Source organism: Pleurodeles waltl, chromosome 9 (assembly GCF_031143425.1).
Source record: "Pleurodeles waltl isolate 20211129_DDA chromosome 9, aPleWal1.hap1.20221129, whole genome shotgun sequence".
Taxonomy (NCBI): domain Eukaryota; kingdom Metazoa; phylum Chordata; class Amphibia; order Caudata; family Salamandridae; genus Pleurodeles; species Pleurodeles waltl.
This window is the reverse complement of record NC_090448.1, coordinates 1137802890-1137826509: the sequence shown is the minus strand read 5'-3', so window position 1 is coordinate 1137826509 and position 23620 is coordinate 1137802890.

Sequence of the window (23620 nt, the reverse complement as noted above, 5' to 3'; positions counted from 1 at the left end):
TCCTAGTCTGGAGCAAGTGTTAATGGCTCCCAGAGCTGAGGAATGTGCTCAGACACAAGCTGCCGACATGGAGCCTGGAGGTGCCCAGAGCGAGTCAGTCATGAGTGTGAAAAGTAATTTGGAATAAAAGACTGAAGGACACAAAGTGATCTCTAAATGCAAAAAGAAGTCGTGTTTTGGGTGTGGATTTGCATGTCATATGAAGGGAAGTCTCCCTTCATTGGTCAGATACGCAAAGGCTGTGGTAAAAGAGAACCATTTTTTTGATGATGTGGAAAGAAGAGGAAAAAGTAAGGGAGGGGTTTATGAAAATTTAGCGCCACCTTAACGTAATTTTTTGACGTAAAAGCGGCACACACTTACAAAATATAATTATATTTTGTAAGTGTTCCCCGCTTTTGCATCAAAAATGACTTAATGGCAGCGCTAACCTTTCATAAATCAGGCCGTCACTGTGTCACGGCACAAAGACAAAATGGCCACTAGAACGTTAAAGAAGCAACGTTCGGCCAAGTGGCAACATCAGTTGAAGCAAATAGATACTAAATGAAGTCAATCGTCATCTAAATCATCGTCAAACAGTTCTTCCGCCTCAATAATAAGTGAAAAAAGTGATTGTGCCATGTCAATGCTTACCTCAGAAAAACGTGCACAAGTCGGACTGGTCGTCTGTGAGGAGAAAAGGCAGTCAAAGGAAAGTCGACATGACAAAGCAAAAAAATCATACAAACACTGTCCAAAGATTATATTGAAAATAAATGGATGTTCATTACCTTTCATTATCAATAGTGGTGCATCAATAATTATAATGCCTGAAGAAAAGTCAAATAAACTGCCTCTATTACAGCGGCTTACACCATCATAGACCAAAGTGTGAATTTGGACTGCATCTATGCCCATGAAAAGTCGAGGTTCGTTTATAGCGACCGTGAAACATAAGAAAACGAAAGTACAATCGCTGATCCATGTGCTTCATGGTACGGCGGCAAGTGCCTGCTTGCTCAGTTTCAACATGGTTGCTGACATGGGAATGATTCCGGTGAATTACGACATGAATGTCCATCACGAAATAGTGAGTCAATTTCCTTCATTGTTTCATGATTTAGGAAAGTTAAAGACTATGAAAGTAAAATTGCATATTAATGAGACATCTGTCCTGTTGCTCAGAGACATAGACGAGTTGCTTTTATTTACAAGAAGCTGTTGAAAAAGAGCTTGAATCATTACTTAAGCAGAACATTATTGAACATTCCACTTGTCCAGCAACATGGGTTTCTCCCGTAATAGTAGCACCTAAAAAGGATCGTACAGGAGCTGTGTGCATATGCATTGACATGAGCAAGGCGAACAAAGCAATTGAATGAGAACGACATCCAGGGTCCCACTTTGCTGACACGATAACACAATTAAATGGTGCCAAAATATTATCTTGACTTGATTTTAATAAAAGTTAGCAGTTAGAACTTAAAGGAAACTGCAGATATATTTCAATCTTTTCAACATGTGTTGGTTTGTTTACCTATAAGAGACTTAGGTTTGGTGTCATCGGCTGCAGAACTTTTCCAAGACGTCATATGAAATATTATACAACCTTTTGTGAATACATTCAATTATAGTGATGATATTAGTTTTTGGAGCGACTCAGAATGGACCCGATAAAGCCCTCACACCAGTATATCAGTTACTCAGTGATGCAGGTTTAACCTTAAATGCAGACAAGTGTGAGTTCAGTAAGACAAAACTGAAATTCTTTGGCCATACCTCTTCTCATGAGGGTATGACACCTGATCCTGCAGAAGAACACGCTTTAGCAAATGCAGAACCCCCACAAGATGTTTCAATGTTACATTCTTTTCTTGGAATGGCCAGTTACTGTTCAAGATACATAAAGGACTTTGCCACTGTTAGTGCTCAGTTACGTGAGTTAACAAAGAACAATGGGCCATATGTACGAACATTTTTTCCCATAGACACAGAATGGGGAAAAACCTTTGCTACATCTGGCCCAATGTCTCTTTTACATGGTCACGGGAATGTGAAAAATGTTTCAAGACAATCAAACAAGCCATTGAAAATGCTACAAAAGTGGTGTACTTTAATCCAAAGCTTCATACAGAGATTGTGGTTGATGCTAGCCCTGTTGGGTTAGGTGCTATACTTGCACAGCACACTGGATATTGTGGCCTGTGCTAGTAGAAGTTTGTCTCAACCAGAACATGCTTACTTACAACCTGAGAAGGAAAGTTTGGCTGTAGTATGGTCCTGTGAACATTTCCATATATTTCTGTATGGGAAGCCTTTTACATTGATGACTGATCATCAAGCTTTGCTGACTATTTTCAGCAATCCAAAAGCCAAGATGCCTCCTCAGATTAAATGATGGGGACTATGATTACAAGAGTATAATCAAACAATTGTGCATCGACCAGGAAAAGATCAAAATCCTGCTGGCTATTTTTAGAGTGTGCCTATTCAGTGTCATGGTACTCCATCCAAAACAGCTGAGGCCTATATCAATTTCATTGTCATGTCAAATACACCATCTGATGTATTGTTAGCCCAGATTGTCATGGTCATGAGTTATGGTAGTAACCTGCTGAAGTTAAAAGACATAATTACACATAATTCGAAGAATTAACACATTCTACCCTTCATGAGTGATGAAGAATATAAAAAATACAAAAATGTTAAAGATGAATTGTCCATAACTCAGGAAGGAGTTATACTGCGAGGGTCGAGGATTTTGATTCAAGAGAGTCTACGAGAAAAGGCAATCAAAGTGGCTCATGAAGGACATTGTGGTATTGTTACTACAAAGATAGCTCTCTGAGACTGAGTTTGGTTCCATTCTTAAATGAAAAAGATTGAAAAGGAACAAGTTCTGTCACATATGCAATTTCCTGTCAACCAAAATCACAAAACAAACACTCTGAACATGTCAGAACTCCCTAAACATGCCTGGGAGAGAATAGCCATCAATTTCTTTGATCCACTTGATAACGGACATCATTTAATGGTGATTACAGATGAATATTCATAATTTCCTAGGTCGAAGATCTTTCATCCATGACAGATCAGCGATTAATTGAAAAACTTGATGGCATCTTTGCAACATGGAGTATAACAGCATTGTAAAGTCTGACAATGGTCCACCCCTCAACAGCAAAGAATTTAAAGAAATTTTGGAGCATCTGAACATAAAGCATCAGATGGAGGGTGGTGTAGATGCCCACGTAAAACACCACTGTCGTGGTACTCCAACAAGCAAGGTGTAGAGAGGCCTTGGATCTTGTGCTAGGAGTCTCTGCACCTCTGGAAGTGGCTAGACTGCCAGTGAATTTCTCTGGTGGTGAACAACCTAGCTGAGCTCTAAACACAGACAGACAGACTCAGTTGCCGAAACTTAGTAGACCACAAATGTCAGTTAGTGGAGAGGGTACAATGGGGAGAGCCCTGTATCGATCTTTTTCACTTCTGCCAAGAATGCTGAATGTCAAAACGTTTGCACGCTTGAGTTTCCAAGAAGGCCTTCTCTCTGAGACGCATTCAGTCTACAGTGATGTTCTGGACTCCTGTATTCCTTCCTGCTACTTCCTCTCCTGCCCCAAGTACTGAAGATCAGAATGATCACACTCAAGTCATCCTAATGGCACTAGATTGAGCAAGGAGAGTGTGGTACCCTAAACTCCCAGACATGAGGCTCTATTCTCTGATCAAACTGCTGCTTCTGGAGGATCTTCTGCCATCAAAGCAGCAAGGCAGGGTCCTAGGCCTGGGCCTTCACAATGCACATATCCATGCTTGGAGATTGAGCAGTAGACAGCTTTCATCCTTCCTTCTGAAGCTGCTGATGTCATCTTGCTGGCAAGGCATCCCTCTACAAAATCAGTGTACACCAGTCATTGGGGCAGATTTGTGGGTTGGTGCAGCACCGGCCAAATAGATCCACTGCATTCCAAGAAATCTGAAGTGTTGCTGTTTGTGTTATACCTGGTCCAGTAAGGATTTGCTCTTGGTACATGTAAAAGTTTTCTGTCAGCTCTTTTGGCCTTTTCACAGTCGCCAGATCATCCTTCTTTATTTCATGCAGCTACTTTGACTCCAAGAGGCTTTTGCATTGTTCGCGCCAAAGAACATCAGGTGGGTGATCAGCTTTGTGGGATTCCCTGGGCCAAAAAAGGGCAAAGCAGTGAAAGAGTGGGCCATCTCTTGATAAATTCTTCTCTGCATTAAGATCTGCTATACATTGGCTAAGAAGCAACCTGCAGAGGACTTATGGGTTAGAGCCAATACTCCTACCATTCTATTGGCACCTGGAATGCCTGTCCTGGATTTTTGGCTGGTGGCTATGTGGGGATTGGTGCATGTGTTCTTAAAGCACCATCACCTCAACAGTTATGTCTGTCGAGTGGAGCATTTTGCCTGCAGGACTCTTTGTTCTGAGCCAGCTCACAGACCCCCCACCTGGGGAGGTACCTCTTGTACCTATTCACAAAGTGAAGAATCTGCAGTTAGAAGTATCCATCAGAAGAACAATTTATTTACCTTCAGTAATGCTCCTTCTGGTGGATACTAACTGCACATTCCTCACCAACGTTCCCACCTCCCCATTCTGTGAACTTGACTCTTTTCCATCTAAAAAGGTCCCAGTTTAGAGATCTGCACTCTTGTCATGCCAGTCTGTTGAAAAACTGCATCCCAGGGTGCAGACAGCAAAGAAATCAGCTTCTGATGGACACTTTTAACTGCAGATTCCTCACCTTCTGAATACCCCTGGTACCAGACCGGATCCTGAGATTTTTCTCAGCAGTTCCCTCACGTGTTGGTAGATGTTGGAAAATTGCTCCTCATGGGATCCACCCTACCCCAGATGTGACTTCGGGGCTCCTACATAACCACCACCTTTATGTGCTGAAGTCGGTTCCTTTTTTTCTGCGCCTTCCAACATGGATTGCTCCCTCAATTCTGTCAGGTTGACAGACCATTTATTCTGCAACTTTTACCAGTGTGGAACGGAGAAGTACCCTCCTTAAACAGCAGCATTGAAACAGTTTATGGACTGCCTCCAACAGTTGTAGGTGACAGACCTCCATGAAGTCTGTCTCTTGGGTCTGGGCTCCAAACACAACTCATCATCATCTGATAAATGTACAAAGATGAACCTGAAGGTCATCCCCCGTCTGCAAGACTAAACTTTACATCGCAGACCAATGTCAGTAGTCCAAGAAGATTCAGGGCCTGATTCTAACTTTGGAGGACGGTGTTAAACCGTCCCAAAAGTGGCGGATATACCACCTACCGTATTACGAGTTCCATAGGATATAATGGACTCGTAATACGGTAGGTGGTATATCCGCCACTTTTGGGACGGTTTAACACCGTCCTCCAAAGTTAGAATCAGGCCCTCAGTCTCCATCGAAGGGGAGAGCTCGTACATGCTCTTGTGAACAATCTTCTTTGAGAGCAAAGACATCAGGTAAGTCGAAGAAGCATAAAAGTCGAAACGAGGTTCCTCTTCATCCTACAGCTCCCATCATGAGGAGCTGTGTGACGCCTCAGATACTGCTAGGCTGCAAAGCGTCTCTGTCTTCTGAACTGATTCCACCCCTTGTCCCATTGTGCCCCAAATTCCAGGGCCCTCCAGCAACACCACAACAAATCTGCAATTGAAGGAAGTCAATGATAACATTTTTGGTGTCCATGCCTTTAAGTCCTAAAGATTTGAGGTGTTCTCCAGTCTACTGGCGGTGGATTTGTTCCTAACGGCAATTGTGCCACTTGATCTCCACAGAGGTCAGCCCTGACCTTTGGCACAGCACCAAACCCTACACCTCTTTGACCTTTTAAGTCGACAGTACTGATGCTGGGGTGGGAATCAATAGTCCTCCCAGACTCTGAAGCCCACCCAGAGCGACTTCTATTGACATCACATTTACCTCAATCTCTTCGCACTCCCATCCCGAGATGCAGTATGGCGATCATGATCCTGATGGTGACAGTAACTTGTATGAAGTGGAGAACGTGTTTTTAGCATACAGGATGCTAGTGACCTGGAGACTGCTCCTGACACCAGCCTCCACTCCAGTTTACTGGCTGCGGCTACTGAAGATTCTTCTTCTTCCTTCACAGCTGTCATTAGGAGAGTAGCGGTGGTGTTAGATCTTACATTGCCTACCACTGAGGTCAAAACAGATGTCCTCACAGAAGTGCTCCATCAAGGACAGAATGCTCAGAAACCTCTTCTCTATTTTAATGAGACCCTCAAAGGCACATTCCTCGGCACCTAAGCAAAGCTGGGATCTTCCTCTTAGTAAGCCGGCAGATGAAATGCAGTATAGACATGCTCCAGAGGACCTTGCCATCTTCCTTCAGCACCCGACCCCACACAGCCTGGTGGTGCAAGCCTCCACAAGTCGTCTTATCCTAAATGCTCCTTCAACACCCCACCAAACAGACACACATGGAGGCATTTGCCAAAAGAATGTTCCCATCAGCCAGCCTTGTCTTCACGTTGGTGAACACCAGCTGCCCTCTGGGAAGACACTGTCAAGCTTGCCAGCTGCACCTGATATCTGGCCCAAATCCAACACCTCCTTCGAGATAAAGCTTGGGTAGGGCATTCGGGACCAGTTTGGTGCTTTGGCACCATGCTTGGATTTGCCCCACCAGTTTTTTTAACAGCTTTCAACAATCCCTCATGGACAAGCTATTTGTTGACACACATCTCTTCAGAGGTAAGGCAGCCCTGAAGTGTTTTAAAGTGAGCAAGGCAACATAGCGATCTCTTAGGTTAGCACCACCTGTACAGCAGTTTCCAAGCAATTTCACCCCTAGTAAGGTTTTTGAAAGGGATACCAGCAGAGGCAACATCGCACCTTTCCTCAATAACAACAAGCCTTTTAAGCAGAGGTCCGGAATTCAGTGTCCAGGATCCAGGGCAGCAAAGTAACTAATCTCCCGCCCTACCCACTGCAGTCACTGCAAAACTGCTTTAAGTTGCCATTGGCAAAGCATGATTGCCTGGTAGGAGGCCATATCAACTTTTACATCCTCAGGTGAAAAGCCTTACATCCAACCAGTGGGTGCTCCAGATTGTGCAGAATGATTACTCCCTTCCTGTCACTCCCATCTGACATGCCTCCCACACCACCTCTCAAAAGACCACTTGTTCATTTTCCGAGGAACGTTTGTGCTCTCTTGATTCAGGGACCCATAGACAGGGAGGGATTAGTTGTCATTCCTGCTATTTTCTTGATGCTGAAAAAGGATGGAGACCTCGATCCTGTCCTCGATCTTTGCCCTCTGAATTTTTTTCTCCAGGAGCAAGTTCAAAATGCTCACCCTGGCCCAAATTCTGTCTGCCCTAGACCCAGCTGACTGGAAGGAGATATTGGTTTTGCAAGACACTTATTGCCACATTCCTTTTCTGCTGTCTCAAATGCTGCCTGTGGTTTCATGTAAACCAGCAGCACTTTCACGTCTCGGTGCTCCCATTTGAATTTACCAGTGCACCCCGGGTGTTCACAAAGATGATGGTGGTCACTGCCCATCTACGGAGGTTGGGAAAATCAGATTTCCATACCCTCAATAACTGGGTGCTGAGGGCTGGCTTGCCTTAAACAATCGTCGGAGGCTACCACCAGATGACAGCTGATCTCTTAACTTCATTGGGCTTTTCCATCAACATGCCTAAGTCACATCTGACTCCTTCACAACAGCTCCCATTCTTTGGAGCTATCCTGGACACATGCTCTTCTGAGCCATCTGTCTGACTCAACATATCCAGGACATTTGTGCGATAATCCCATATTCAACCTTTGTCCTGGGTCTTATCGAGATTGTCTCTGAGACCTCTTGGCCTACTGCATTCTGCCGGTGAACCACTCCAGGTAGCACATGTGGGCTATGCAGTGGGATCTGAATTGTCAGTGGGCTCAGCACCAATGAAACCTTCTGGATTCCATCTAGGTGTCGGAGTCTTGCAGTGGTGGCTGCTAGACCTCAACCAGACTGGTGGCATATCCCTTTGCCTACCTGTCTGCACTCATTCCATTAGAGCAAAGGCTGCTAACACTGGGTGAATGGTATGCCATTTTTTGACATCTGTCAGACACCTATGTGTGCAGCAGTACATATGTTTACAAAATCCTAATGCCTGGTTAGCCAGGACCGGTGGGACTGACATTTTGTCCAATCTGTCCTCCAGAATTTCATGGTCTACGCCATTCCACAAACCCACCACCTAGGGAGGTACTTTTTTCTTTATCTATTCACTAGGTGATGAATCTGCATTTAGAAGTATCTGGCAAAAGTGACTTACCTTCATTAACATTCTTTTTGTTGATAACCGCAGACCCCTTCATTAACAACCCTCCTCCCCGTTCTACAGAATAGACTTATCTAGTCCATGTTAATAAGATTCCAATCTAGAGATCTATGCACTGGTTGAATCTGATTTCCGACGGTTCTTCTCTGTGCCCAATAGCGTGGACAGGGATCAAAATAAATTGATGTCAGCATGCAGAGGTGCTGCTAGGTAGGAGTCCCAACGTCATATGTGGCGCGGGTTGGATCCGATGCAGAGCCACACTGTGCAAGAGAATTGCTGAGAAAATTCTCTTTATCCAGTCTGGCACTTGAGGGTGTTCTCAAGGTGAGGAACTTGCAGTTAGAGTATCCACCAGAAAGAGTGTTAACAAAAGTAAGTAACTGTTGTAGGTATGCAAGGGTGGTGCTCATATACAGCTCTGCTCATCACTTCTGGAGCAGAACTATATTGGCACGTAGCCTCATGACTCCACCTGCTAGTATGCAGGAATACTGTTTTTTTTCCCAGACCCAGTCTGATGCCTGGGGAATATATGGGAAATTAGATAGATTATCCACTACAAACAGTGTATTTGCGTGAAGTCATTTGTCATGGAAAGCTGGTTTAGATTTTGGAAACAATGTAGGAAATTGGATGAGCTCTGCAGAGCACTAAGGTCCATACTTTTGTATTCCCATCAAGAAAGCAGGCAGCAATATTTAACTTTTCTAATGGGGGCTTGCACTCTGCATATGCCTACAATTTGACCAGAATTTCGCCCATGGTGTGGTCTTGATAATTCTTTTAGGTTTTTTTGCCCTTCTTCAGAAACAGCCTACCTTTACTTCTGTTTGGGTGAGTATGCAAAGACTGCTGTGATTAGACAGACTTCTTTGAGACTTTGCCTTCTGTACAACAGTACACAACTTGACACGTTGCCAGAGGATACAGGTCCAGATTTAAAAAGAGTTCACACAACTCAGGGCAAAGAATATAGTTGTTGAGTTACGTTGTGTGAATGTCTACCAAGGAGAGGTGCAATTCTCCCTTCCTGAGCTGGTGCACTTCTGGCAGTCATTAGCTAAAGCGAGCACCCTTGTGCCACAGCGCAAGAGTGTCTGAATGATAATTAGCATCCTTTTTGTGCAGGAAGGTGTCCCTTCCTGCACTAAAAGTATGCTTTAAGCAAAAATCTACATAGTTGCCTGCCAAATGTGCAGGTTAGGCACTCCGCATGCCAACACAGTGGTAGCAGCTGGAGTGCTGCTTTTTAGCCAGTAGGTAGCAGATCTTGATGCAGAGAACAATCCATCGGGAGACAGTCTGTTTTTGTGCTGCTTTGCCCTTCTTTGCCCCAGAGAACCCCCAAAAGAGCTGATCATCCACCCAATGTTCTTTGGGTGAGCTATATTAAAACTCAGTGCACTTTTAGGATTCAACCTATGTAGTTTTTCTTCTTCCTTGAATGCTGGGTGGGTGATAGCCTGCCCAACATGAAATTGGGCAACCATAGAAAAGAAGCTCAGGTCCACAATTATTCTTTCCAAGTAAGTTATGTTCTATAACGTGGGTTAACAGAAACAGCCTGCAGCTCACCCACATGCCTAGCCTATGTAATGGCAATGAGAGACTGTTTTCAAGGCTAAAAGTCTCAATGGACAACTGTGGAATGGCTCAAAAAGGATGCACATCAAAAAAGACAGCACTAAATTCAAGTTCCACTGTGGCATCACAAAGAGTTTGTTGGACATATATGTTGCAAACCTTTCAAACATCACAACAGGTGACATAAATGAAGAAGGCTGGTCTGCCAACCGTAGAAAACATGAAAGAGCCTACAAATAGCCTTTCAATGCCCAAATCAAGTCCTTGCTGGGCCAGAGAAAAAAACTCACAAAACATCTGACATCTTGGCTTATAGTGGGTCAATTTGGCAGAAGGTGATGCACAGAGGCACAAATTTGTCCCAACAACTGGAGTACACCTAATTTGTGGAGCGGCGCCTTGCCACCCATATGACCTCAGCAATGCTACAAAAGAATATCCTCTGAAGTTCCTGCCAAAGCAGCAGCTTGATCAGAAGACAGAAGCTAATGCCCAGGAGTTGTGAGAGCCACACTCTCCTGGCCTAAGCGGGTGCCACTCAGATGACTTTGACCTGGTCATTCCTGATCATCTTCAGAACTCATGGTAGGAGAGGCATCAGTGTGAGGGCATACATGCATCCCAAGCTCCATTCTAGTTGGAAAGAGCCTCTAAGAGAGAGCCTTCTGGGGAGTTCCAACATGCAAAGGGTTTTCACCATTGATCGAAGATACCCTGCACCACCTGCAGGTGTAAATGATGTTCTTGGTCATCTAGGCATCAGTGGCTGCGTTCATCCACCCTGGAGTTCATAGACACCGCCAGGTAGTTCACTACCAGATAAATTCCCCAGTAAGTCAGTCACTTTCAGAGGCCTGGAGCATACTGGCACAGGATCCAAGACCACATCCCAACCTGCTTGTTGCAGTACCACATGGTGTTGATGTTGTCCGTGAACACCTGCAGCCGCTTTCATCTGATGCTGGGCAGAAAAGCTTTCAACGCTAAGCAACCACCAACAAATTGCTTTCACCTGAGACTTCTGACCTCCACCTCTCCCAGATAGCCCGAGCCAAAAAGTGGTGCATCAGTCCCCATTGACAAATTGGGTGGGTAGGCACAAGGGTCTGCCACTGACCCACTCACGGTTCAGTAGCCATTACTGAGATTGTTTGCAGTCTCCTCAAATCTGGATACAATCCGACAGATTCCCATGATGCTGTCCCAATGTAACTTGAGATCCCGCTGCAGGGCCCAAATATATGCCATCTGCCATGTTTCACCAGGAGGATGCAGGAGGCCCACACTCTTCAGAGTCATCCACACTGAGATCCAGAACAGAGGCTGAAACATCAGGATGATAACCCGAATGTCCGGGACTCTCCTCTCTGGGGCAAGGCATTAAACCATACTGTATCCAGAATGGCTCAGATGAATGGGAGTGTCTACAAAGGAGTGAGGTGTGAATTTGGCACATTGATAGTGAACCCCAACAATGTTAGGTGGTTGACGACTGACTGGAGCAAGCCCACCTTCATTGGCCAGTTGTTCAGGAAGAGGAAGAAAGATACTCCCTAACCCTGAAGGTAGACTGATTCCACCGCTACCACGTTTGTGAACACCGGAGAGTCACTGGTGAGGCCGAAAGGGAGCATTGAAAATGCTCTTGGCCCACATTAAACCGTAGGCAGCACCTCTAGGTCTGCAGGATGGGGATATGGAAATGAGCGTCCAGTAGGTCTAACGCCACCATGCATTCTTCAGGGTCTAGGGTAGCTAGGACCTGGGCTGATGTGAGCATCTCAAATCTGTCCTTTAGAAGGAAGGCTATGAGAGGGCAGAAATCTAAAATAGGACAAATGCCTCTGTCTTTCTTCAGCAGCAGAAAGTAGAAAAAGTAACACCCAGCTCCTACTTCTGATGCCGGAACCCTCTCGATGGCCCCTTTCAGTCCAAAGGGCCTACACTTCCTACTCCTTCATTAGCTGTCCTTTAAGTTGAGGGTGTGGCAGGTGGAATTAAATGGGAGGCGGTAACCCTCAATGTATAGTTTGGAGGAGCCACTTATCTAAAGGGATGGCTTGCCACCTCTGGTGGAAATATTGGATCCTGCCTCTGACAGGGTGGATGCTGGAGGGGCAGGGGTCTGAGCTACACCTTGTCCCTGCTGTCCTGGGCATTGTCCTTGTGAGCTGTTATCTCAGCCACGAAAAGACCTCATGGCTGGCGGAGGAGTCTGTTGTGGGCGAAACTGAAATCCACTACCATAGCCACAAAGTGGGTGAAATTGCTGGTGGAACTGTCTGATGGGGGAAGATAGACCCAAAGAACATGCTGTGTGGCCCTGCCTTCTTCAAACATTTAAGGGCCGAATTCCCTTTGTTGACAAAAGGTCAAAAGCCATCAAATGGCATGCGCATTGAAGATGTCTAGGCATCCTTTGAAAAGTTTGTATACTCAATCCAAGCGTGGAGCCGAAGTGTCACAGTCACCCATTACCAGACCTAAGCAGTTGTTGTGTCCAAGCCTGAGTGAATAACAGATTCAGCTACATCACAGCCATCCTGGATAGCTTGGGGCTGTAAGGTCGCCCTGAACTGCCTGTAAAACTTGAGTAACCATGTCCCATAGGAAATGGTAGTAGTGGCCCAGAAGACGGCTGGCATTTTCTAATAGCAGACTAAGTCTTGTGGAGGAAAAGATACACTGCCAAACATCTCTCTTCTGTTGCCTCATGATCTGGTAGGTTGGTGGGGAAGGTGTTGGGATTTACCTTACTTGTACACACCTGCACCACCAAGCTCTTTTGAGTGAAATGTTCTGTGAGAAGGTTTGGGTTGCCTGGTGCTGCATTATGGCATTGGTGACCTGCCTATTAACTGGTGGTGCACAAATGGTTTCACTGAAGTGCCCAAGAGGGTATTAGTGAGGGCCTCATTAAATGGGAATAGAGGTTCTGTAAGTGCTTGATCAGACTTAAGTACTTCTGTCAGAACATTTGACTTCACCTCCATAGTAGGAAGTTGTAGGCCTTATACTTCCTGCTGTCTTTCTCAGAACGATGGCAAAGGAGGTGCTTTCCCCAGTGGGAGGTCCAGGGGTGGAGAGAAGACATTATCTAGAGAAGTATCCAGGATACAGGCATATTGGAAATCAGTTGTCCTCATCATACTGGAGAACAAAAACATCCTCTTCATCAAAACGGTCACTGTCTGAATCAGTGCCAAAAGGATTGTGCAAAGTCTGTGCCCTATCACGTGGTAAGGGCAAACTATCATAATCAGAACGCTTGATGGCTGGCTTCACTCTGTTAGGAGCAGGAGGCAGCCTAGGTCGCAGAGGATTCTGATTAGAGTTGGAAAGTACAATGAGCTACAAATCCTCCTCCAGCGTCACTTGCATCAATGCCAATGGAGCCGGCACAGTGGGTAGCCATGGAACCGAAGCGGACACCAGAGCTGGTACTGAACCCGATGCAGGTTCGAGGGGCACAGGCGGCAATGAGGGTGGACAAGCCGGCTGAAGCTCAACTGGAGGCACCTGAAAATCCTTGGGGCCCAAAAGGCACACAATGTGGAACCATAAAGTGCTAAAATATGCAACATGGCCTCCTGAAAAGGCCTCCACTTGCTGCAACTTCACAGGCACCCCCAAAAATGCAAGGTGCATTGGGACTAGACTCTGGATAGGCTCAGATGGAGATTGGTAGCAAGACCAGGTGGCATGTTAATGCCCTTGTGCCCTCTATGGAGTCCAAGAATGGCGGAAAGGGGCTGGTTACACCACTGAGTTCTTATGCTTCTTGAACTTACCTGAAGCCGTGGCCTTCTGATTAATCTATATGCAAAGTAGAGGGGTTTGCCCATATAACCCGGGCTTTACACAATCAAAAAATACAAAAGTGGTATATGTAATGGTGATCAATTCACAATAATCAAACTGAGAACAATAAGACATCAAGTTCTCATTAAGACTTGATTTAATCAAGCATGTTTGTTACACTTAATGAAAAATATTATATTGCCAACATTCATTATATCAAAAGCACCCCACAATCCCTAAAGACAAATATATTTACAATTTATCGTAGTACAAAGCACAAACCACATATATTATATACATCAGTAAACGTGATCCAGATTCTTTTGTATAAATAGTTTCCAAAGCAGGTGTCCAAACACTGAGTCTACATAATAATCTACCTAAAAGGTAGTCACTCTGACCAGGAGATTCAGAGAAAATCACCTTTATCCTTGTCATCCAAACACATTCGTCAAATTAATTCATTTGCTGAAGACTCCTCTATAAACAGTTGACTTGTTTCTGCCTTGACAATTATAGACCTCTTCAGGACAAATTCGAAAGGACAAGACGCCTATTGCCTGCAAAAAAACATTAAAAAAATTGAGATATGTATGATACTGCTCAGGGACACACTCTGCCTAGCCATCACACTGAGCGCAAATAAAAACAACATAAGGGGAAGAAGAAATCACCCAAAGCAAAAGCTCAGGACAACCACATGCTAAAAAGGAAAAGACTGTGCTAATACCATGTACTATGTGCAGAGGGGCGTGCAGCTAGATTAAAAACTCAAAGAATGCCCCACATACCACATGCAAAAAGTCAAAAACACCTTCTGATTATAAAATCACCATGATGTGGGTGTCCTTCAAGGATAATCCAGTTGAGCATTCTGTGACGGTTCTTGATGATATCAGAATGCTCCAGGAGAAGGGATTTAGCACAGTATTAGTGAATTTCAGTGCTTTATTCGATACTCTTCACCTCCATTATGATACATAGATTACATACCCTAAGCATACAAGGGGGAGCATTTGAGTGGCATACCTTTTTCTTATCTAACCGAATCCAAGCGCTACGGATGTCCTCCTTTTCCTTGAAGAATAGATTACTGTCTTGATGGGGCCCTTAGGGCTGTATTCTAAGTACCACCTAGTTGATTCTGTAGATCTTGGTTTGCCTCATGTATTAAGCAGCTACCACCCAAACTGTAGTATAAGTCAGAGGCAGCAGCTAACTTTAATGACGGTATGGTGTTGATGACTCAGTGGATGTGCATAAATGCACTGAAACTGAATGGATACAAGACAGAATTTTTTAGGTATGGCCCTTTAGCCATCACTTGTTCACCATATTAGTGGCCAGTAGATTTCAGAGCACCCCACCCCCTTCAGTCCCAACAGCAAGGATTCTGGGTCTTATAATTGGTACAGGCCTAAATATGGGAAAACATAAACACTGGTTCAGCCTCATACTCTCTGGGAGTATCACGCAAAGTGCTTCGTATGCTTTCAAGCAAAGCAAACGCAAAACCTTTAGTTAGTCAGCAATTTTATTCAGCTTGGACTACTGTAATGTTTTGTATTTCTTTCTGTCAACTAAAACGAAAGCTAGTCTACAAGGTTCTCACAACTGGCAGCAAAACTTCTAGCTGGAATCAAGCTCCAAAGCTCTGCATTGGTTACCGGTGAAAAAAGGAGTACTTTTCAAGATTGCGTGCTTGACAGATAGGGCTAGGCCCCAAGATTCTTTTAGCTTAACTACATAGTTATCTACCATGCAGACCTCTAAGATTGGCACATGTGCTACTTCCACTCAACTTTGATCGTAGGGGTGGGACTTTCGTGTCCCCTAAGTTTTCGAATAGCCTCCCCCTATCGCTAGGTGAAGCCAATCACTTGAAATTTCAAAAGCGTGAAAACATGGATATTTCAGAAGGAACACTGAGCTCATTGGTTTCAGCTCAATGGCACCCTTGTTAGGGTAGCTATAGTGCATTATAAGGACTATGTTGCCCTGTGAGCATCTGTCCATAACATATAGTACTGTAGATTCTCATACTCAGCATAAACCTACTATCTAGGGTTGGGCCCGGACAATTGCAACTTGTTTTTCTTCAAATAAATTTTTAGAGTCATGATGTCTCGGTGACTCCTTCTTTGGTTGTGGATGAACATAGGCCCAATTCAATTGTTAGATTATGTTTTGCCCAACAGGTGAGGGTAGAAATGGAGTAGTGAGCAGAAAAGAGTAGTGTCCATGAGTATAGAGAGAGAATAGTATGGTGTGAAAGACACTGGAATCCGGGATGTAAATCGACAGCACTACATTCAACGAGCAAATGCTTGCATCCGTTTGCTGCATGTGTGGCTGTAGATACACGTGATCTACATCAACTGTAATGCAGTACCCACCTAAGGACAGTTTGGCCAACTCCAGCTTGCTGCCTATCAAGAAAGTCCACAAAATAATGCTTTGTGAATGTATGTGGAGTGGACCATGTGGCTGTCCTACAAATGCCTGCTGTGGACAGGTTTCCCAAAAAGGCCATAGTAGCCCCCTGTTTTCCAGGGTAGTGTGGCTTGAGGTGGAAAGGTAGGGTTCTTTTAGCTTTTGCTTGGCAGATTTGGGAGCTCTATGTCTGGTTAAGATGGAATGAGGAGACCACCTTGGGTAAGAATTTTTCATTGGTTCTAAGAACCAACCCCCTTGGTGAACCTGTAGAAAGGGTCCTGAAATGTGAGGGCCTGTAGTTCACCAATACAACTCAGACATTCTTGCTACCAGGAAGGCAACCTTCCAAGAAAGAAGCTGTAAACTGCATGAATGCAGTGACTCAAATGGAGGCCCACAGAAGACTGGTGAGGACAAAACTGAGACTCCAGACTAGGCTGGGGGTACCCTTGTCAGAATGACACACACTCGAGGCCCTCCATAAAAGCTTTAACTACAGGAATTTTGAAGTGGGGTATATGCAGCCACAGAGGATAAATCTAGCCAGACTGATGTGTAGTCTAACCCTGACTGTTGTAAGAGTAGGAGGTAGCAAATGATGTCTTGCACTGTAGGCGTAAGAGGGTTTGTGCTTTGGAGTACAGTAATGAAAAATTGTTTCCACTTAGCAGCATAGCAGGTGTGCTTACAGGCTTCCCTGACTATGCCCATGCACTCTTAAGGTAGGTCAAGGTAACCAAACTCTACGACCTTAGAAGCCAAATCGCCAGGTTGAGTTGTCTGGGGGTCTGACTTTGCTGTGCTTGTGTGTGAGAAGGTCTGGCCTGTTGTTGAGGCCCACATGAGGGGCGATGGACATTTCTAGAAGGGTTGTTTGGCCCATGTTGGGGCCACCAGGGTGAGGGATGTTTGCTTGTTCTTCCTGACCACGTAAGGAAACAGTGGGAGAGAAGGAGAAGCGTATGCAAGGATCCCTGACCAATTCATCCACAGAGCATTTCCCATAGGCTTGAGGTGTGGAAACCTAGCAGCAAAGTTTGGACATTTTGCATGTTCATGTGTAGCAAAAAGGTCTACGTTTCAGGTGCCCCATCTTTGGAAGTAAGGGAGTAGGACTTGAGGGTGGACTTCCCACTCATGGAATTTGTGCTGTTAGCCTGCTCAGCAGGTCTGCAAAGCTGTTGTCAACTCCCAAAATATACTCTGGCAGGTGAAGAACTTGGTGATGGATGGCCCAGCACCAAAGGACTACCTTGCCTTTAATCTTTTGAAGAAAGGCTTAGAATGATAGATGAATGGATAACAGTGGATAATAATTCCAAGTGGTAGATGTAGAGACCCATTTCAGGAAGTGGCCAGAGACCCTATACTGTCATATTGTTGAGGTGCGCTCCCCAGTCGACTAGGGTGGCAACCATGATTATGATCACTTGCAAACCTGAATCTGCAAAGGGCTTGCCCTGTAACAGATTGGTGTTATTCCACCACTGTAGAGCACGTTAGATGCTGGCCCTACCGACATTAGGTCTTTCAACTCATTCTCTGCTAGTGATCACTGGCTTGAGAGGCATTCTTGAAGCAGGCCCATATGTAGTCTGGCATGGGGCACTAAAACAATGCACAAAGCCATCATTCCCAGAAGGAGGATTACTGTCTGAACTGAAAGTGGATGGAGTGATTGAAAAACAGAGAGAAGCTGATACAATTCTTGTACCCTTTTAGGGGCTGTGGAAGGCTTTGCCCACTACAGAGTAGAGTACTGACCCTAAGAAGGGATGAATTTGAAGCAGCTCAAAGTGTGACTTGGTGGCATTCACTGTGAAGCCCAGGCTGTGCAACAGTGAGATTGCGTCCTCAGTGTAGGTTAGGCATTCCTGTCTGTTCTTGATATGCTAAATATTGACGTAATGGAAGACGCAAGTCCCTCCCCTCCTGAGGTGAGCAGCTACCATCTCTAGATCCTTGGGACCATGGTAATGGCAAAGGGTAGTTCCTTGAACTGGTAGTGTTGCCCACTTCTATGAAGCAAGGTAGCGCTGATGAGCTGGATGCCCCAAACCACCTCTTTTACTAATGTGAGATGTTCTGAGCTGAGGGTGTGGGTGTGAGGTAAGGTGGGACTGAAAGGAACTCAAGGCAGCAGCTGTGTTCAATGATAGATAGGACCCATCAGTCTGTGGTGATCTCTTCTCAGAAGGAAAATAAATCCCTGAAGTCTCCCCAACAGGTGTGTGATCAGGAGGGAAGTGAGGCAAGTCAGTTCTTAGAGGCTGAGGCTCCCTTACTAGAGTGGCCTCTGCCTATGGTGTCGAAGTAAGCCTCAGCAAGGCCTACTAGTGCAAGGGGTTCGCCCTTCTCTGTACAAAGTCCTCAGACCATATAAGAAGAAGTTGGCACAGAAACTGAAATAAAAGACAAAGTTTATTAAACCTCATGAGGTGGTACTACAGTTCAAACAGCACCCTTCAGCAGTGTTTGAAGTAGCACACTGAACTAAGAGAGCATGGTTCTTTTATACCCACGCAGGGGCTAAAAAGAAGGTGGTACAATTATAGAAGCAAGACTTATATACATATAAGGTCATATGGAAATGCACAGTCAACAGGTAGGAGGGGCTAACAGTTTTCAAGGCCTAGTAGACACATTACTGTCTGTTACTGATTACTAACTGCTGCAGATCTTACTGGGCATGTGCGAAAGTAGGAGATGCTAAATATAACTTGCCACTAGACAGATTTTCAAGAGTAGTTAACAGGAAGGTAGGACAGAGCACATGGCAGCATGTGGAAGAGATAATGGCTGCCATGAATACAAATGGATTCCGCAAAATGTTCACAATAGTTGCTAAATACAAGATGTCTTCTGCTAATGCTTAATCTAATTGCTACTGACTTACAACAATGGCAGTGGAACCATTCCCTCTAAAGATGCCACGTGTGGAACCCCTTTCAACCGGTGGGTGATAATTCTGTTGCTGCTGATGAGAGGACTAAGGGACAGATTTAAAAGCCCCTTGCACCATCTAACGTCACATTTGCGTAATTTTTATTTTACGGTAATGTGGCATTAGATGGCCATAAACACTGCCAGATTTGCAAAAAGGCGCAATACATGGATTGTGCCACTTTGTAACACTTTGCGCTAAATTATGCATGTGCCATGCATAATGTATGTAAAGGGGGCGTTCCCCAGTTAGGGGAGGAGAAAATGTCGCAAAGAAACCTAAGAGATTTCTTTGCGTCATTTTTTTGACACTTTTAACACCTGCTCAAAGCAGGTGTTAAAAGGGGGCACACCATTATTCATAATGGGCCTCAATAGGTTTTGCAGGATTAGCGTAGAAACTTTTGACGCTAATCCAGCAAAGCTCCGTGCTAACATAAAAAATGTTGGCGGTAGTTCCCTAACTACTGCCATGAAGAGCTGTATCTTACATAGGGGACGCTAAGGGGCACAAGAAAAGCGGCGCTGCACTGGGTGCAGGGCCACATGTCTTAAATCTGGCCCTAAGTTTGGTCTGGGGAAGTGGCTTTGGAGCTGTTTCTTGACTGCTGCCTATGAAAGGAGTTCCTATTTGAAGGATCCTGAATGGCACACATGCCTTGACAGTTTCTTGGTCTTCTCAAGCATGGTGTCAAACTGCGGTCTGAACAGGTTACCTCTACAAAAAGGCAGGTTATCGAGGTGCTGTTGCACCTCCGTCTTGAAGCCAGACACATGCAGCCAAGGTTGGCACCAAAGGATGACGGAGGTGTTGACATCCCTGGCTGCTGTATCCATCGCATCCAGTGCACACTTGATAGTCACAATGGAAATAGCCTTGAGTTAGTCCAGTAGCACTTCCCCACATTTGCAGTACTGATCAGAGAGATGCTGAATTATCCCAATGGACAATCACAAGTGAGAAAGGAGGCCTTGCAGAAATGGTGATGCACCAGTGTGAGCCCCTCCCATTGCTATCCTTTACCACACAACATCGCTCTGCCTGCTCTCTGTCAGGAGGAGGAGTGCCCCCACTTACCTGGGCTGCAGCTCTCCTCCTACAATAGTAACCACAAACGAGTACAGTTGGACATGACTTCCGATTTTGGGGAGTCAGAGGGCACTGGCTCATATATTTTTTTCAGATGGTTAGTGTTATCCTGCAAGCTTTCACCAACTCCTTGAAAATATTGGGGGCAAATCTAATCATCCTCTTGTGCATCAGCAGGTACTACACAGAAAGCTCTGTCTCAGAGAGTTCCTGTTAGAAAGTTAACCTCCTTGGTGGAGGCACACACCTCTACCTTATGGTAGGCATTTGACAGTGTGGTACGCTCTGGTTTCATCTGAGGGAAGTCTGGACTAGGACATGTTCTAGGACAAGTTCTGTCTCAGGGTCTGTACCGTAATCCTCTCAGTGATCCTGAGGTACCTGGGTAGACTAGGGCAAAGTCCTCGCTCAGAGAATAAGGGATAGGACTGCCAGTACTGAAGTATGACTCTGGGGAACCTTGTGATGAAGACATAGGAGGTGAGGGAGGTGGAGGTGAAAATGGAGATAGTGGTGGAGGAGGCTTTGTCTTTGGGCCGCTTGGCAGGCTAGAGGGGCACAGGAGTGTCCAATGGCAGGGCCTCCTCGAAGGCAAGCCTGTGTTTCTTTGGCAGTGCGAGTGTGGATTATGATCTTCCTTTGCCTTTCATCAAACTCCTGCTGCAAGCTTTTGAAGATGGGGTGTTCAACGTTGAGAGTAGGTCTTGGTGCAATCAACTTTGAGGGTTTAGCGCCAGCACGTATTTTTGGACTTGATTGGGACTGAGGTTTAAACCCTTGGAAGGGTCTTTTCTTGGCACTGAGGCCTCACTTCTGTGTCAAGCAGCGCTGGAGTATGGTGGCAGCTTTAGCACAGGGCTCGACCCTCGGAGGGGCAGTGCTCAGTTCTGACTTCCAGCAGTTTGTCAGATTTAAGTGTTTGGACGTTGACAATACGCACATGAGGTATGGTCTTCAAGTGTGGACAGGAGCCACACAAGGGTGATGGAGCATTCTCCAGAGCCTGCTCTTCTTCCTCTATGAATTCTTCCTTGTCAATGAACCAAGGTCTTGGCTGGTGTGCTGGAAGATCGGACGACTCTCCCAATGCAACCTCCTCTTCTGCAACACCAATGGGGTTGAGCTTATCGAAGATTATAAGGCACCTCTGCAGAGGATTTGTGGTGTGGGTCCACCTTCGGTCTCTATGCAGGTGCAGAATCTTCCTACTGTGAAACTCTCTGAGCAATAGTTGCAGTGGCTATCATCGTGCCCCAATGACAGGCAAAGAATGGAGACGGCAGGGAGGTCGGCACAGAGGTATGTAGAGTGGCATTGCTGGCATCTCTTCAAGGACATCTGTTCCAATACCCTGGGTGCTCATTCTCTGAATGGACGTCTGTTCCATTACCCTGGGTGCTCATTCTCTGAATGGTAGTCCGGAGCATGCCGTGGCCTGAAGGGCACCAAGGCTGATAGCACAATGACGACGTACTTGAGGAATGGAATCAGCACCATTTTAAGAAACGTGTTGAAGACTCTTCACAAGCAGAACAGAATGTAATCCAAACCTGATGGCAGAGAAAAACAATCTAACAATAAAGTTGGTGCCTATGAGCATTCACAACCAGGGAGTCACTGAAACCTTATAACATAAAATACTTCTTTAAAGAAAAACGAGTTGTAATCATACAAGCTGAACACGAAAATGCAGGAGTATGCAGATCATCATCAACCCTTTTGTCTGGGAAGTGACATTTTCCTTTGATCATTCATGTAAACCAGTGTGGTCGCTGTTCAGCATGACTAAAAGTTAGTGCCGTGGGGTAGAGTGGAGTGCGGATAGAGTGGAGAAGAGTAGAGGGGTAGATTAGGGTGTAGGTTGAAGTAAAGTTGGATAGAGGGGTTTGGGATAGATTGGGTTAGGGTGGTGTAGATTGGAGTGATGTGGATTAGATGGTTTAGATTAGAATAGAGTAGTTTGGGGTGGACTAGGGTATGGTAGATTGGAGAGGGATGGTGTAACGAAATGTGTGTTTTGACCACTGACTTCGTGTTGCACCACTTTGGACCTGGCTTAGCTGTCCAATGATCACCAGTTACAAACTCCATTTTGTATTCAGTTTAGCCTTAGATTCATTCTGCCTATTGACTTTATCGTACCATTAGACACTGCCATTTTAAAGGCTGCCAGTGATTTTCCACGTTGTCTGTCTGTTTTTGTGTTTTTTCTCACCAAGGGCGTTGGTTGATAAGAATGTACTCAGACACCAGGGAACGGCCTTGCTTTGACTTGACATCTTGGGATTGTGGCCAAACCCCAACGTGTTATTTTCAAAGCATACCTAAACTAGCTAGCATTACGCATAAGGAGGGGTTTTTCCATAAAGCTCCTTCTTTGGTTTTTTAAGATATAAAAGAGACCCAGTGCGACAGTGAGGGATTCAGAGACCTCAGTCAGGATTCAGACGTCAGATGCCTGATATAAATTTCCCGTGAGGGTAGAGATCTCTTTCTTTTTCGCAGTCGAACGGGGTCATCGGCTTGCTGGCAGGAGAAAGATGAAGCATCTGACAGGCCCTACTGTGATGCATTTTTATTAATTATTTGCTTTGCTTTATAATATATATATATATATATATATATATATATATATATATATATATATATATTTGCTGTGTATATTGCAGTGGAGAATCATTTTGGTATGTTTTCATTTCATTGCTGTGACTATTTTTAAACATGGGATTTCAACATGCTAATCTCCTTTTAGGAACCTTGCGTAGTGAAATAATAAATGTCTTCTTTGGACTAAGAAGTGCATTCCAGAGATTGTTTGTCAGTGTATGAGTAGTTCAGCTTGTTCGTTAGTGAAAAGCAAAACAGATGGATTGGGGTAGAGGCGGGTTAGATTGGGGTGGAGTGGGTTAGATTGGACTGGAGTGGGGTAGCTTTGGGTGGCATGTAGTAGATGAGAATGAAGTGGAGTGGGGTAGATTGGAATGGAGTGGGTGGATTGAAGTGGGGCAGAATGGGGTGGGTGTGGTAGATTACAGTGGGTTGGCATGGGATATAGTAGATTGGAGTGGAGTGGATAGGGGTAGATTGAACTTAGATGGGGTAGATTGGGGAGGGTAAATTGGAGTAGGGTAGACTGACTGGGATAGACTAGTGGATTAGGGTGAAGTGGGCTAGATGGGAGTGGAGTAGAATGGGTTAGATTGGGTGGACTGGAGTGCGGTAGAGTGGTAAGGTAGATTGTGGTAGACTGGAGTGGGGAATGTTGTGATGGAGTGGGGTAGACTGGAGTGGAAAGGGGTAGATTAAAGTGGAGAGGAGTTGGAGAGATTGTAGTGAAGTATGGAGTGAGGTAAATTGGAATAGCAATGGAGTAGATTGGAGTGGAGTCGTATAGAGTGGGGTGGACTGGAGCAGAGGCGGTAGATTTGGGTGGGTGG